We start from the raw sequence: 15310 nt of genomic DNA on the forward strand, positions 1-15310 counted from the left end.
CATGCTCACCTAAGAATAAGAAATTTGAATTGCCCAATGCACACATTCCTAGCTGAGGTAGCACACAGTGACACTCTGCCACCTTTTACAGTTCTCATACTATAAACAAGTATCCTCTCCTCAGTGTATTTAGTGCCACATTTTGTGCATTTTTGTGCTTTTTGTTGGTGATTTCACTATTTTAAATAGTCCCCAACAAGGTGTTGAAGTGCGGTCCTGACAAGAAGGCCGAGATATGGGTGATGAAGAAAACATGTATGCCAGGTAACCATCATTCGGGCGTGAATTACATAAGGCTGTTGGCCATGAGTTCAGTTAATGAACCAATGATATGTATTACATAAAGTGTCTGTAAACAGAAACTCACATAAAACAAGGTTATGTATTGATTGACTGACAAAACTGTTATGACCTGAGGCTTGCAGGAAACTAATCCTTTATTTCCCTTCGGGGTGATGCTCAATATTCACTAACTCAGTGTTAACAGCAACTTTATATAACATATCACAAATAACAAGAATTAACTGTATACAGAAACTTCTTCTTGAAGTTTAACATAAATACATATATAAAATATATGCTTGCCATCCAACCACTCAATCTTGGCAGTGCAGGTGAAAAACTGGGAACCGTTTGTGTCGAGTCCAGCATTTGTCATGACAAGATGCCAGGATCCTAAGCTTCAGGATGAAATTCTTATCATCAAACCTCTCCCTAAATGGACTTGCTGCCCATGCCAATATGGCGAGTGAAGTCACCATCCTGGCACGTCAGTCCCTGGACAATTCTGTGAAAGCAGGAATCTTTATAACCAAATTCTTTCTCCCCAGCGCCCAGAGCACAAAAGTTTTCTGCTGTCTTTGGAACTTTGCCTGCAAACAGCTCAAAGGAGATGCAGGCAGCCCAAGGGCTTGCTACCCAAGCCTTGTCGAAAAACATGGTGGGGTTGACCATGGCTGGGCATGGGGTAGCTCTGGGATGGAAGCATCTGGAAGGCCCTGACCAGTTCAGTTTTTTGGTTTTGTTTTAATTTTTTAAATTAAATTTATGGGGTGGCAATGGTTAGTAAAGTTACATAGGTTTCAAGTGTACAGTTCTGTAATACATCACCTATATATCACATTGTGTGTTCACCACCTAGAGTCAGTTGTCCTTCCATCACCATACATTCGATCCCTTTACCTTCTTCTACCACCTCCCTCCCTCCTTACCCTCTGGTAACCACTAAATTGTTGTCTGTGTCTATGAGTTTTTGTTTCTTTATTTGTCTTGTTCCTTTGTTACTTTCAGTTTTATATCCCACATATGAGTGAAGTTATATGGTTCTCGACTTTTTCAGATCAGTTTTTAACAATTTTATTTTTGCTGAGAATCAAATTAAAACAAAGAGATCAGAATGCCTCTGATTATATTTCCTCTAATGCTTACTATCTTGCCTAAGTCATACCATTCATGTAGTTGAAGAAAATGATATATATTGGTATACAACATATTGGGGCATACCTGTGAGTTTAAACAAAAGAGATCTATTGTATCTAGTTAAGAATTACAGGGGGCTGTAGGTTGTGTCTGAGACCTGTCAACATAAATTAGAGAAGTTCTCTAAGTGTATCCTAACTGTCCATAGATTATCAATTCAGATTATCAGGAGATCACAATGATTTAATTAGGAGTTTTTATTTTTAACTCAAGCTAAACTCAAAATTAAATCAGATGGTTCACTGTGATATTAAGTTCTTCTGAATGATTCATCTTAATTCCTTTCTCTTGTTTCTATGTTTTGGGCAAATTACTATTAAATGTATTCTAATAATGTGTCTAAATTATCACATAACAATAACTTTTCTCACTTTATGCTATATCAATACATTATCACTGTATCTAGTGATCCTCTGAGAAACAAAATAATTTATGAAAATGAAATTATTTAACTTGAAGTGTTGAATAGTGGAAAGCTTCAAATCTGCTATTTGAAGTATCAGTTATTAAATGTTCAAAGGCAAAAAGAAAATATGTCTTTTGTGTTGAATAGTATCTAAAACAGTCGGAACCCAATAAATATTTATGGAATGAATGAAATATAAGTAGATACATATGTGAAAATGTATAACTAAAATGATAAAGCATGCGAATATACGACAACTATAATCCATTTATACTTAAAAATACCGGGAGTGCCAAAAAAAATGACTTGTATTCATCTTTTGTTATTGGTATATATTGAGTATTACAATTTCAATACAGTTATTTCCTTTCTTAAAATGTGTATACATTTTTTTGGTACCCTACCCTCTGTATATCAAACTGGTAAGAGTACCCAGGTTTCTGTAAACCAAAGAACAACCTCTCCAGGTGAAACTGAATATTTACAGTTAAATTTATAGTTACATCCATTTATCATAATTTTTCTCCAACATAATTATCTCAATGAGTCTTATTCACACTTAGAGACTATACATATTTAAAATGTTTCTTCTGATCAATGCAGAGGGTAAAAACAAGAATTACATTTTTTTCAATCAGTCACCTCTGCAAGCATCCATTTGGGAAAAGCAGACTTAATACCTGCTAGAACTCATAAATCTACAATAATTTGTGAGATGTCTTCTATCATGTATACACAAATGATTGCCATATGGATCTTAGGATTTGGACTGCATGCAAAGTTGTTAATGATATCAAAGGACCAGATGCTCTAAGCTCATAAATCATTAAAAAGTTGCTGATATGCTTTTATGCCATAGACATAGATCATTGTATTACTGTCTGGTCTTTCTATATATTTGACATTATATTATATCCTCTGGGTGTGTCTACACATTATATCATATAAGAAACACCAGATTTTATTACTAATTAATCTTTGTTTTTAACTTAGTCATTAAAATGTATTCAATATTATCATTATAGTGAAAAACATTACATCCTAAAACTACACTTTTTTTCACCAAAAATTTTATTATGAATGTTTACTGTCCTACATGATACAAACTTCAGTCAGTATTTCTCCAATACAGTGACAACAATATTGCCTAAAATATTTTTCTGAGAAGCAAACAAGATAAATTTTAAATAGTTTTGAAAACTATAAATTGCTACACAAATAGTAAGGATTATCAATGTATTTTCACAAGTACAAAGAATGTTGATAATACTTCTATTTTTAAAAATATAATGACATAACTTGAGAGAAATGGACATTGTACACCATGTTAACTAAGGAGCAATAAACAGCCTCCTTCTTATACTTCTGCTTGTTTTGGTTTAATTTTCTTAAAACATTAAATACAAACTGTACTCTAGAGGAACTATTAATCAGTGTTATGGGGGGGGGGTTAAAAGGATTCCAATTCCAAACAGTAAAACTCAGTAATACTTGAGGCTGGCTCCAAAATATTTGGAGAATACAAGTATGATCTGCTCCTCTGAAGCCTGCTAGCATTTTCAAGGAGAGGGTTAGGACATCCAAATCCATAGCTAACTAACTAAAGCAGATTCTTACCACCCCATATGTTCTTTAAAAGTTGAGTATTGTAAACATTATGTACTGTCATTATGATGATGAAATTCCATTAAAAATAAAATTGAATTTCCTAGAAATGTAAACGTTATAATGTATCAAAAAAAAAACACCAGAATCTCTACTATATTAATCATAACCATAATCTTATCTATAAATACATATTTGAAAGTCAATCAAATGAAATGGAAGCATTCAGGAGAAATGACATTTTGCCTTAAAATATAATATTTATATTAAATAATTTTACATACATATTAGTGTGAAATTATGTCACAAAGAATAGAGGATCAAAATCTCTTGATCTTCTTATTTAGGATTATAACCAACATCTTTTAATGTTCACCATTAGTGTCTATATTAAATTTAGGGTTACAGAAAGAACAGGTAATTTGATTAAAAAGACATTTGAAACAATAATCAGCTACCACTTTATACCACCATGTTAGCAAAAATTTTAAAAATGTAATTAAAATAACATAATATAAAATTATAATATAACATAATATAATATCAGGACTGTTGCGAGTATGAGACCACAAATACCTTCACAGACTGCTAGTGGAGACTGATCTGGCAGTGTCCCTCCAGATATAAAATATACTTACTTTTAGACACAAAATTCACTTCTAGAAATCAAACATAAATTCTCACATGTTCAAAAAGCTAATGTGCTCAAAGATGTTCACTAAAATATAGAAATAACACCCTAAATGTCCACTAAAAATAATGGTTAAATGGATTATCATATTTATGTACTGTACTGACAGAAAAAGACCAACAATATAATGTCAAGTACAAAAATAAAAAAAAGCAAGTTCCAGAGTAATACGTATAAATGTGGCTTCATTTGTTTAACATGCATTTATATAACAGAAATAAAACATTTTTTGTTTGTTTTTCAACCAGCTGACAGTAAGGGTTCTGCCTGTGTTTGTGAAAATACCTTACACAAAATGAGATATATAAGGAAACAGTGAATCAAAAGCATATCTAAATCTCTCCTGAATTTAGAAGTAGTGGCAAGTTGAAAGGCAAAAGAGAAGAAAATAAGGGATAACAAATAAACATATTATGAGAGGGAGAGAGGGAGGATATGAATGAAGGAATATCCCAAAAAACAAGAACTGAGAGTGTGTGAAGAAAAAAGAGTTGTTAAATATATAATTTTGAACAGTTCACCTTGTTCCAATCCTTCCTCCACCTCACAACTTGATCTACCCAAACATGCATTAGAGTCTACTATATATATACATGAATGGTTTGTGTGAGTGATATAAATTGTAGAAAAGGGACAAAATTCCACATCTGAATAGACAGCTGAGAAAAGAAAACATTCATGGGAGGTTAAGAGTACAGAGCAAGAGTTAACCATACATTTTTTGCAGAAAACTTCCACCACGTATTTGATGAAAAACATGAGACAATTTTATTTAAACCTCAAAAGATAAATTAACCTCTGTTAACAACTGTGTTATACGTTTGTATGATTGTAAATATTTGAGTGTATGCAAACATATATGTGTGTCACATATTTATATATATACATATTATGTTTTAAAAACAAAACATTTATCACCCACATTCGCTTTGTTAAAACAAATTTTCCCTTTTTTTATTTCACATTGTTTCTCAGCCTTGCTCTTTTCTCCAAGGAGCTACTCTCTGGCTTGAGAACACAGGACCTTCAAATTAGCAATTGCTAGTAAAAGGAATCTCAGAAAGATGAGATACTCGGGCTCTTCTCTTACAGCTGCAGAGAACAGAACATTCTGAGTCAGAAGGCCTGTGGATAACATTCACAAGAAAACCACAAGTCTAGTATAGAGGCTGTGTGTTAAGTTACAACTATAGTCATCCTTTTCTACTTTCTATGATAAAAGCATCCTTACAAATGTTTATTTGAAACAAAGGAGTCTCTCAAGTCATCTGGATTCAAAAAAATCTTAGTATGTCCTGTGACAAACCTGTAGCTAAAAAATCTGGTTATTTAATGGGTTGCCTTGCTTAACCATAAAACCTTTAGCTCTTCCCATCCTTCATGCATACAGGGAAAATAAGCTGGCTTATCTGGTAGATTCTTTATCATAAAAATCATACATATGAATTTTAAAATTAATTAATTGGGCTTCATCAAAATTAAGAAATTGTGCACTTCCAAAGAAAATGCTATAAAGATGAAAAGATAAGCCACAGACTGGGATAAAATCACATACCTGATAAGGGACATGTATCCAAAATCTATAAAGAACTCTTAGACTCATTAATAAGAAAACAAAGAAGTCAATATAAAAATGAGCAAAAGATTTGATGTACACTTTACCAAAGAAGATATATGGATGACAAATAAGCACATGAAAAGATGCTCTGTATCATTAATTATTATGTAAATACAAATTAAAGCCACAAGAGACACCCCTGTCCAACTATCAGAACGGCTCAAGTTAGAAATAACTCCCAATACCAAATGTTTTCAAGGATATGAAGAAACAGGATCTCTTACAAATTACTGGTGGAAATGTAAAATGGTACAATCATTTTAGAAAACAGTTTAGCAGTTTTCAAAACTGCCAAAAATAAAAAAAGTTCAACACAGACCTATCATGCAATTCCAGGCATACAACTTCTAAGTTAAAGCATTATATACTCCCAGGTAAAAAGCAAAAGAAGTGAAAGCAGGAGAAAAGAAAGCATACATCCATACAAAGATATGTTCATAGCCACTTTATTTGCAATAGCCAAAACCTGAAAACAACCTAACTGGTCATCAACAGATACCAGATAAACAAAATGTAGTATAGCCACACAATGGAACACTACTGGGGAATAAAAAAGTATGAACTTCTGATACATGCAACAAGAATGAATTGCAAAATAATTATGCCAAGTGAAAAAAGTCATACCAAAAGAAGGTCTATAATATATCATTTTATTTATTAAAAATTCTAGAAAATGCAAACTGACAGTGACAGAAAATCACTAGTTGCCTAAAAATGGAGAAAAAAGGATTATAAAGCTCAAGTAAATTTGGTAAGTGATGGATATATGTTTATTATCTTCATTGTGGTGATGGCTTCACAGCTATATAAACTTGGCAAGTCATAAACTTCAGACATGTGCAGTTTATTGCATGACAGTTAAAAAATAAATAGTGGACACTTATCCAAAAAGATATATGTGCTCTGATGCTCACTGCAGCTTTATTTATGGTGGCCAAGACATGGAAACCACCAAAGTGTCCTTTGATAGATGATTGTATAAACAAGATCTGATATATATACACAATGGAATACTATTTTGCCACAAGAAGAAATAGTACCATTTGCGACAACATGGGCGGATCTTGAGATTATTATGCTAAGCGAAATAAGTCAGACAGAAAAGGTCAAGAATCATATGATTTCACTGATATGTGGTATATAAAACTAAAAACAACAAAGGAACAAGACAAACAAAAGAAGAAACAAAAACTCATAGACACAGACAACAGTTTAGTAGTTACCAGAGGGTAAGGGGGGAAAGGGGTGGTAGAAGAGGGTAAAGGGGATCAAATATACGGTGATGGAAGGAGAACTGACTGTGGGTGGTGAACACACAATGTAATATATAGATGATGTATTACAGCACTGTATACTTGAAACCTATATTTCAAGTATACAGTTCTGTAGTATAGAACTATTTACTAACTATTGTCACCCGAATAAACTTTAATTTAAAAAAGAAAGGAAGGAAGAAAAGAGGATTATGCATTCTCAAAATAAATACAACACAATGATGTATGAAATTTTTTAAGAGGCTTTGTGGGAAGAAAAGATAAGCATGTGATTATTCATATAGGCACCTATACATCAAAATGAGCCAAACAATGGCAATGTGGTGATGATGTATTATTTATTGGGTTACTAATGACAAGTCAAAGATGTCAGAATAGACCGATTCACTACCCTGTGAGCAGGAGAATGCAAATAATAAAGGACAATTCAAACTTACCGTTGGAGACTACATATCTACCATTAAGTAGAAGATATTCCAATATAAAAAAAGAAATGTGAAAAGGAAAAACAAGGGCAGATAGATGTCAAATGAACTTCGACATCATTCTCTCCTTTGGTATCTACAGAAAATGTTATAACAAATCTTTATGGAAAGTTATCTTGCTACGTATTTCTAAAAGATCAACAAGAAACTCCAGAGAAATCAAAATTTCAATTTATTTTATTACTGAGTGATTGTTTTTGTCATTCATTTATCAGGAAAATTTTTGTGCATCAAAAGACACAATTAACAGAGTGAAAGACAACCTACGGCTCTACTTCCTATTTCCAGTTCTTTGTCTAAGGAGCTTGGAAAGTTGCCACCAATCCTAACAATGAGCAAAATAAGCTGAAAAAGCTTTTTTGAATGACAATGTAATGTACACTGCATTCTCATTTTCCTTTTCGTGGGGACATTTCTCCAAGTTAATTCATAGAGATCTGTTTTAGTCAGCTCAGGCTGCTGTAACAAAATACCACAGACAAGCTATCATTATCTTCTGGGAATCCCTTGTTACGAGCCTTATATATGAGCCTGAGAGCTCAGGTAATAACTATGTGTGATGCCAGGTAGGAACTAGCCTTATGGGGAAAGGGGTCACTTCGTAAGTCATAAAAATGTCTAACCTCCATGCTGTACACCTGAAACTAATATACTATTGTCAACTGCAACTGAAAAAACTAATTAGAAAAAAAGAAAGAGCTCAGAATTTAAATCTCCCATATTGGGAAACAATGCTCTGTGACTATTTTCGTGTTTCTTCACACACACGGCTTTTTGAGCACACAGCACTAGCTCCTTGGTTAAAGGATGCCTGAATAGGGCACAAGCCTTGGAAGTGAACATATATTGTTATTTTACACAAGCACAGAAAAAAAAAAAAAAAAAAAGGAAGCAAATGCAACATACTTTTAATTCCAAAAACCTTGAAGTGCAAGGAAAAAAGTAGTTATGGGGTTACCTGGAAGAAAGGCAAAGGAGATTATTAACTTTTGCTTTTAACACTAACTTGTTTCAACAGTTAATACACCCATATTAAAACACATACCAGGAATCATCAGTTTCCCTCTCCTTCTTCAAATGTAGAATATTTGGTTCATGAAATTATATCTATTCATGGATTTAATGAGTTGTCCAAAAGCTATAAACAACATGCAGGCCATAATAAAAGTTTTCAATATCTCACTGACATATACACTATAATTACGTTAGGTGATAATTACTACCTGGATGTGGGGAAGTGTAACTATTTCTAACTTCTCATAAGAAAGGTTCAAAAAATATGTGGTGAAACACTTGAAAAATATACTGGTATGGCATTAGATGCTTACCCAAATTACAGCAGAATTTTCCAAACCAGTCCTAACCCATTCCCACCATGCTTTCACACAATATCTTCTCCGTCCTTCTCTGTGATTAAGATTAGGGATTAGTCTTTCAACCTCTTAACATCAACTTCGTATTTGATACAGAAACTTTAAAAATATGTGTTAGAACTCTTTACTAGTTCTACCACTTACTAGCTATGTGACTTTGGACAAGTTACTTAACATCTCTGTGACTTAGTTTCTGCTTCTACAAAATGGAAATCATAAAAATACCTGCCTTATGAAATTGTTCTGACAATTAAATGACTTATAATATTTATATTTATAAAAGTGACTGACACATAATAACCTCTGTAAGACTATTTGGACAAATTGGTTGTTACTCAGGAGTCATTGGGATGTACGGTATAGCACAAGGAATATAGACAATAATATTTTAATAACTATGCATGGTGTCAGATGGATACCAGATTTACTGATTTCATAGATGGGAGGAGGGTTGGGGGAAGGGTGAAAAAAGAGATTAAGAAGTACAAATTGGTAATTACAAAACAGTCATGGGGCTGTAAAGCATAGAGAATATAGTTAGTAACATGGTAATAACTATGCATAGTGTCAGGGGGGTACTAGACTAGCCAGGGGCAACACTTCTTAAATTATATAAATGTCTAACCACTATGCTGTACACCTGAAATTAATGTAAAATAATAGAATGTCTAAATAAAATAAAGTGTAAAAAAATATTATTTGGAAAGTTAAATTAACAAAGAATTGTGTAACAAATTTTTCATTTCTGAAAATATTTCTATTAACAGCATTTGGTACCCAGGGAATCTTAAGCACTTCTTGCATTTCTCCCAAAACCAAACTTTCCTTTGACTTTATTTATATTCAGGGTCTCCAATATTTTTCCCCTCACTTCTTTTCCTCTGAGCATTAAAACATCTAGTAGTCAAGAAACAACCGAAAAAGAAATAAATTGAACTTCATCCAAATTATAATCTCATCAAAGAACACAATCAGGAAAGTAAAAACACAACCCACAGAATGGAAGAAAATATTTGCAAGTCATATATCTAATTAAGAGCTATTCTACAGATCACTTGCAATTCAACAATAAAAAGAAAAATAACTAGATTTAAAAATCAGCAAAGAAGTTAAAAGCTATTTCCCCAAAGAAGATACACAAATGACTAATAAGCACATAAGAAGACGCTCAACATCAATAGTCACTAGAGAAACACAAATCAAAACCACAGTGAGATAACACTTCATACCCACTAGGATGGCCATAATTTTTTTTTTTTAATAAAAGGACGTAACTAGTGTTGGCTAGGATATGGAGAAATTGGATCATTCATACATTGCTAAAGGAAATGTAAATATAAAACAATGTAGCTACTTTGGAAAACAGTTTGGCAATTTTTCAAAAGTTAAACATAGACTTACTAAATGACCCAACAATTCCACTCCTAGGTATATACCCAAAATAACTGAAAACAGGTATCCACACAGCTTGCACACAAATATTTATAGCAGCATTATTCACAATAGCCAAAAAGTGGAAACAAACCAAATGTCCATCAATGGATGAACGATAAACAAAATGCGGTATACTCGTATGCATATAACAGTATATTATTCAGCCATAAAAAAGAATGAAGTATTGATACATGCTACAACATAGAAAAATCTTTGAAACAAAAGTCAAAAGAGTTCATCACTGTTACAGTAAACCTTTGGCATTCCACATTTAACATTCAACCGTTCTCACTGTGCCCCAAGAACACTGAAGTTTCATGACATCAAATAGTTATTTTGCTGGCACTAATTTAAAGCATATTAATTGGAAAGTACAGTACAAAACTCACTTAACAAAAGTAAGTATAATAGAACAGGCTATTCAGAATCTATATCTCAATGAGGCTGTATTATTCCCTAGTTTTCCAGAATCTTTTACATATAGAAATAGTGTCAGAGATATAGAGGAAAAACTGATGGTTGCTAGAAGGGAGGGGTGTGGGGATGAGGAAGAAGGGGAAGGGATTGGACAGCATAAATTGGTAACTACAATATGAAAGACAGTTTGGGGAATCTAATCAATAATGTTGTAAAGATTTTGTAGGGTGTCCGATGGGAACATGTCTTATTAGGGAGACCATTTCATGGATGGTGTAGATGCCTGACCACTGCACTGTAAACCTGAAGCTGAAGTTGAATAATATTGTATGTCAACTATAATTTAATATATATATAGTCACGGGACATGGAGTCTACAGGGACATAGACTATGTCCCTATGACTCTGCTCCCATAGGGAATAGAGTCAATGGAATTGTAATAAATACATACGATGTAACGGGGCAAGATTGGGGGGAGGGGGTTATCACTTTGTGAGGGGTGAAATGTCTATTGCATTGTTTTGTACACTGAAACTAATAATAAAAATTTAAATTTAAAAAAATTGCTTTTCGGGGTATAAGGGCATTAAAAAGTAAGCCAACTCCCAATGCTGGTATGAGAAGTAAACAAAATTCAAGTTTTGGATAAAATTAAAAGGCTAATTAATCCAAAGAAAACAAAAACACTAACTCGAAAAGATACCTGCACTCCCATGTTCATTGCAGCATTATTGACAATAGCCAAGGTATGGAAACAACCTAAGTGTCCATAGATGAATGTATGAATAAATGAAGAAAATGATTCTCTCTCTCTCTCTCTCTCTGAATATTAATCATAAAAAGGGAAATTTTGCTATTAGCGACAACATGGAGGAAACTTTAGGGCACTGTGCTAAGTGAAATAAGTCAGACAAAGACTGACAAATACTGAATATCATTTACAATTGGAATCTAAATATAAACCAAAAACAAAACCAAAAAAAAGCGATCTCATAGATACTGAGAACAGGTTGGTGGGAAGGTAGGCAAAATGAGTGAAGGCAAAAGGGACAAACATGCAGTTTTAAAATAAGTTATGGGGACAGAATGTACAGAATGGTGACTATAACTAATAATACTGTATTGCATATTTCAAAGTTGCTAACAGAGTAGATTTTAAAATTAAAAGTCTCATCACAAGAAAAAATGTAATTATGTATGGTGGCAGATGATAACTAGACTTATTAAGCAGATTATTTTGCAATATATACAATTATCAAGTCATTATGTTGTACATCTGAAGCCAAAATAATGTTATATGTCAATTATTCCTCAATAAAAAAATGAAAAGGAGAATGGTAAATTTGAATCTCATGATATGTAACATAAACCAGTCTGCAAAAGCTCTACGTAGACACAAGAAAAAGTTTTCACGAAAATGCCTTAGCCAGTGAGTGCTCCCAACAGTGCTCTGCTTATCAAGTGAGAAATTAAGCTTTAAGTGGAAGTTTTACAGGCAGCAGAACAAGGATATGCAAATATTCACTGAAAATACGTTTCTGAGAAAGCCAGGAGCCTCTACAAACATTTCCATATTCACCTTGGGTTTATTCCTAGCAAATGTTAAGAGTCCCCTGTGAAAAATTCCTCTGAGGGAGGGGATTCACTGCCAAATGGTCTGGATATAATAGAAACCCAGATTAAAAGGCGGCCAAGTTAATGGGTTTGCATTACGATTCTTTCATTCCTAATTAGGTAAGTATGAAATTCACATATGGTAACTTGCTTATTTGGAAAACAAAAACCTATATATATTTTTTGGGAAAGAAAATAATAGTTTGAATTTTAATTCTGGTTTTTGTTTTCTTTGTGCCTTTTTCTCTCATGCATATGGAGCAAAATTTTTATACTATTACAAAAAGTGAATCGATTGACTAAACTAAGAGTAACAGCTAAGATAAATATATGCAAAAAGCAAATATGTGGGTGTATATACATTGAGGGGGTGGTAAAAAATGACTAATTACATTTAGAAATAACATCTAGTTAACTTAATCTACATTATTTATAGATTTGGAAAACTTACACAAGAACTGACCTATATTTTCCTTTTACGTTTTTATTTTTCACTTGGTGAACAAGACTATAAGAGAGAATTACTAAATATTTATATAGAACACTAACTTTGAATGAACCAAGAAATATATAAAACAAGCATGCTTTTATAAGGAAACAACTGATGAGTCGTAGACTGTAGTTATCTATGGTTTCTGGTTGGCCCATCCATGATTTTAAATCATCCTGATAAAAACAGCCCACGTCTTCTGAGGAATTTCTTCCTGATTCATGTGGTCCTGCTGTCAACAATGGGATGCAATGGGACCACCATCCACCCCCAACCCCAACAATAAGACGATCAGGATTCTACTCTGGGAAAGAGAAATCATCTTTCTAGTAAGACAAATAAAACCAAGAAGAGATTAATCTGCTTCTCCCCACAGACCTCTTCCAGTAGAAAGGAGTAAGTCAAGTCATGGTAAGAGAAAATCAGACCAACACAAAGTAACACAAACCTCAAAAACAGAGCTGTTTGAGAACCAGATCCAGCCAATCCTGAAGCCATTCCTACCCATTCTGAGCTCCTCAGTTACATGACCTATATACTTCCTTTTCTGTTTGAGTTATATTGAGTTGGATTTCTGTCACTACCCATAAAAGAGGCATGTTACTTACAATTTAGTTGTATCCATTATGAAAGTCCCTAGAAAAGTCTATTATATAATATTTTTCCAGAAAAGCTGAGGAATAGGGTTACTAATTAAAAATCATCACAAATAAATGGGAAATTTTTCAATAATTCAAAAATATATTAAAAACAAGCAAACCTTTTTAGTTTTATAGAAGGGAGTTCAGAACTGACTGTAATTATCAATTATCATTTTATAATTTTTAGATGTCTAAGGATATGTCTATAGTTACTTTTAAAAATCAATCTCTTTTTCAATTCAACTTACGTATTTATCTCTGAGATATATATATGTTAGATTTATATATATATATATATATATATATATATATATATATATATATATATATATGAAAGAGTAAATGTACAGATTTCATTGTTTTTTGCAACAACTTCTAGAAATATAGTTTATCTAACCAAGCCATACTCATATTTGGGCTGGATACTGTATGACATTCTAAAAAGCTATATATACTATTATTTCTAAGATTATTGATATTTCCCAAGTATACTAAGATGAAACTGTCTCGAGAGATATGAATATAACATGAGTTTTCATAAACTGTGTTCAGTTTTAAAGTACTATTTTTTTTACTTCAGGAAAAAATATTTAGGAAAAAACAATCTTATGGGACTACATCTAGCAAAATTTCAACTTCAAAAAGTAAAATTTGGATACGTACTCCTTATTCTCAAAAGGTTCAGAAAAAACATAATTAGAGAGAATGACAGAGAGACAGACAGACAGTCACTGAGAAGGCAAATATGACATACTCTTAACACCTGAGGGTATCTGAGGGACCTTTTATTATTCTTAAAATTTTCTGTAAGTTTGAAGTTATTTCAGCATAAATGTTTATAATTTAGTATCTGTTGCCATATAATTACAAGGGTAAATAATGATTTTTATACATACATTTACTTTCTATTCTGTGAACTTTGTTTTCCTATCTACAGCCATTTTTTAATTGAGCTTTTTCACCTACATCTTACTCATTTTAAGAACTTTTAACTGTATGATGCCTTTATCTGATTCATACTTGTCCAGAAAGCTATATGTCTTTTCACTTTAGTTTATGGTGGTATTTTCCCACACATAGTCAAATCTATCTGATATTTCTTTTAAGTATATTTTTTTTGTATCTCACAGTTGTAAGATATCTATTTCAAGGTTAAACAAATATTTACTTATATTAGCTTCTGATTTGGAAAAACAAAAAGCATAAAAGATGATAGAAATATATGGCATAGTAGGACTGGGGAAATTATTCAATTTACCTATTTCATTATCTGCTACTCAATTTAAATGAATAAAATAATTACGGTGATAATATTTTAAGTAGCTTTTAATCTGTGTAATGTGACTATGTACTTCATTTCTGTGGTAGTCATGTAGTTAACACAAAATGAAAGATTAGAGATACAGACACAGCATATCCATACAAAATAGAAACAGAAATTCAAATATGCATTAAAATGTTTCACAGATGTAACACTTTCCTTAAACTTTTTTTGTATATTGGGCAATATCTAAATGCAATGTGAACATAAAATTTTACCTGTAACATACCACCATCTAACAGTATCCATGCTTTTTATGAACTGGTTCTTGTGGAACACAAGGAATATTTAAGAAGTTAGATAAACCTACAAAGGTTCTATACGTAAATATCTTGGATGGAAATTTTCCATTTTAGAAGCAGGTATACTTAGATTAAGACCATGGGCTTTGGCTCTAACCTAGATTGGTTCAAATCACAGCTCTACTGTGAAATACTTATGTGATCTAAAGCAAACTAACA

The 15310-nt window shown here is 32.5% G+C and overlaps 1 protein-coding gene and 1 pseudogene across 2 annotated transcripts in view; both read right to left on the reverse strand.

Moving 5' to 3' along the window:
- Positions 1 to 15310, reverse strand: part of DTWD2 (DTW motif tRNA-uridine aminocarboxypropyltransferase 2) — a 113109-nt gene that overhangs the window by 52863 nt on the left and 44936 nt on the right. The window lies entirely within an intron of this gene.
- Positions 521 to 954, reverse strand: LOC148758515 (peptidyl-prolyl cis-trans isomerase A pseudogene; annotated as a pseudogene).

The sequence above is a fragment of the Rhinolophus sinicus genome, chromosome 3 (genome assembly GCF_057876585.1).
Source record: "Rhinolophus sinicus isolate RSI-liver-muscle chromosome 3, RSI-T2T, whole genome shotgun sequence".
Taxonomy (NCBI): domain Eukaryota; kingdom Metazoa; phylum Chordata; class Mammalia; order Chiroptera; family Rhinolophidae; genus Rhinolophus; species Rhinolophus sinicus.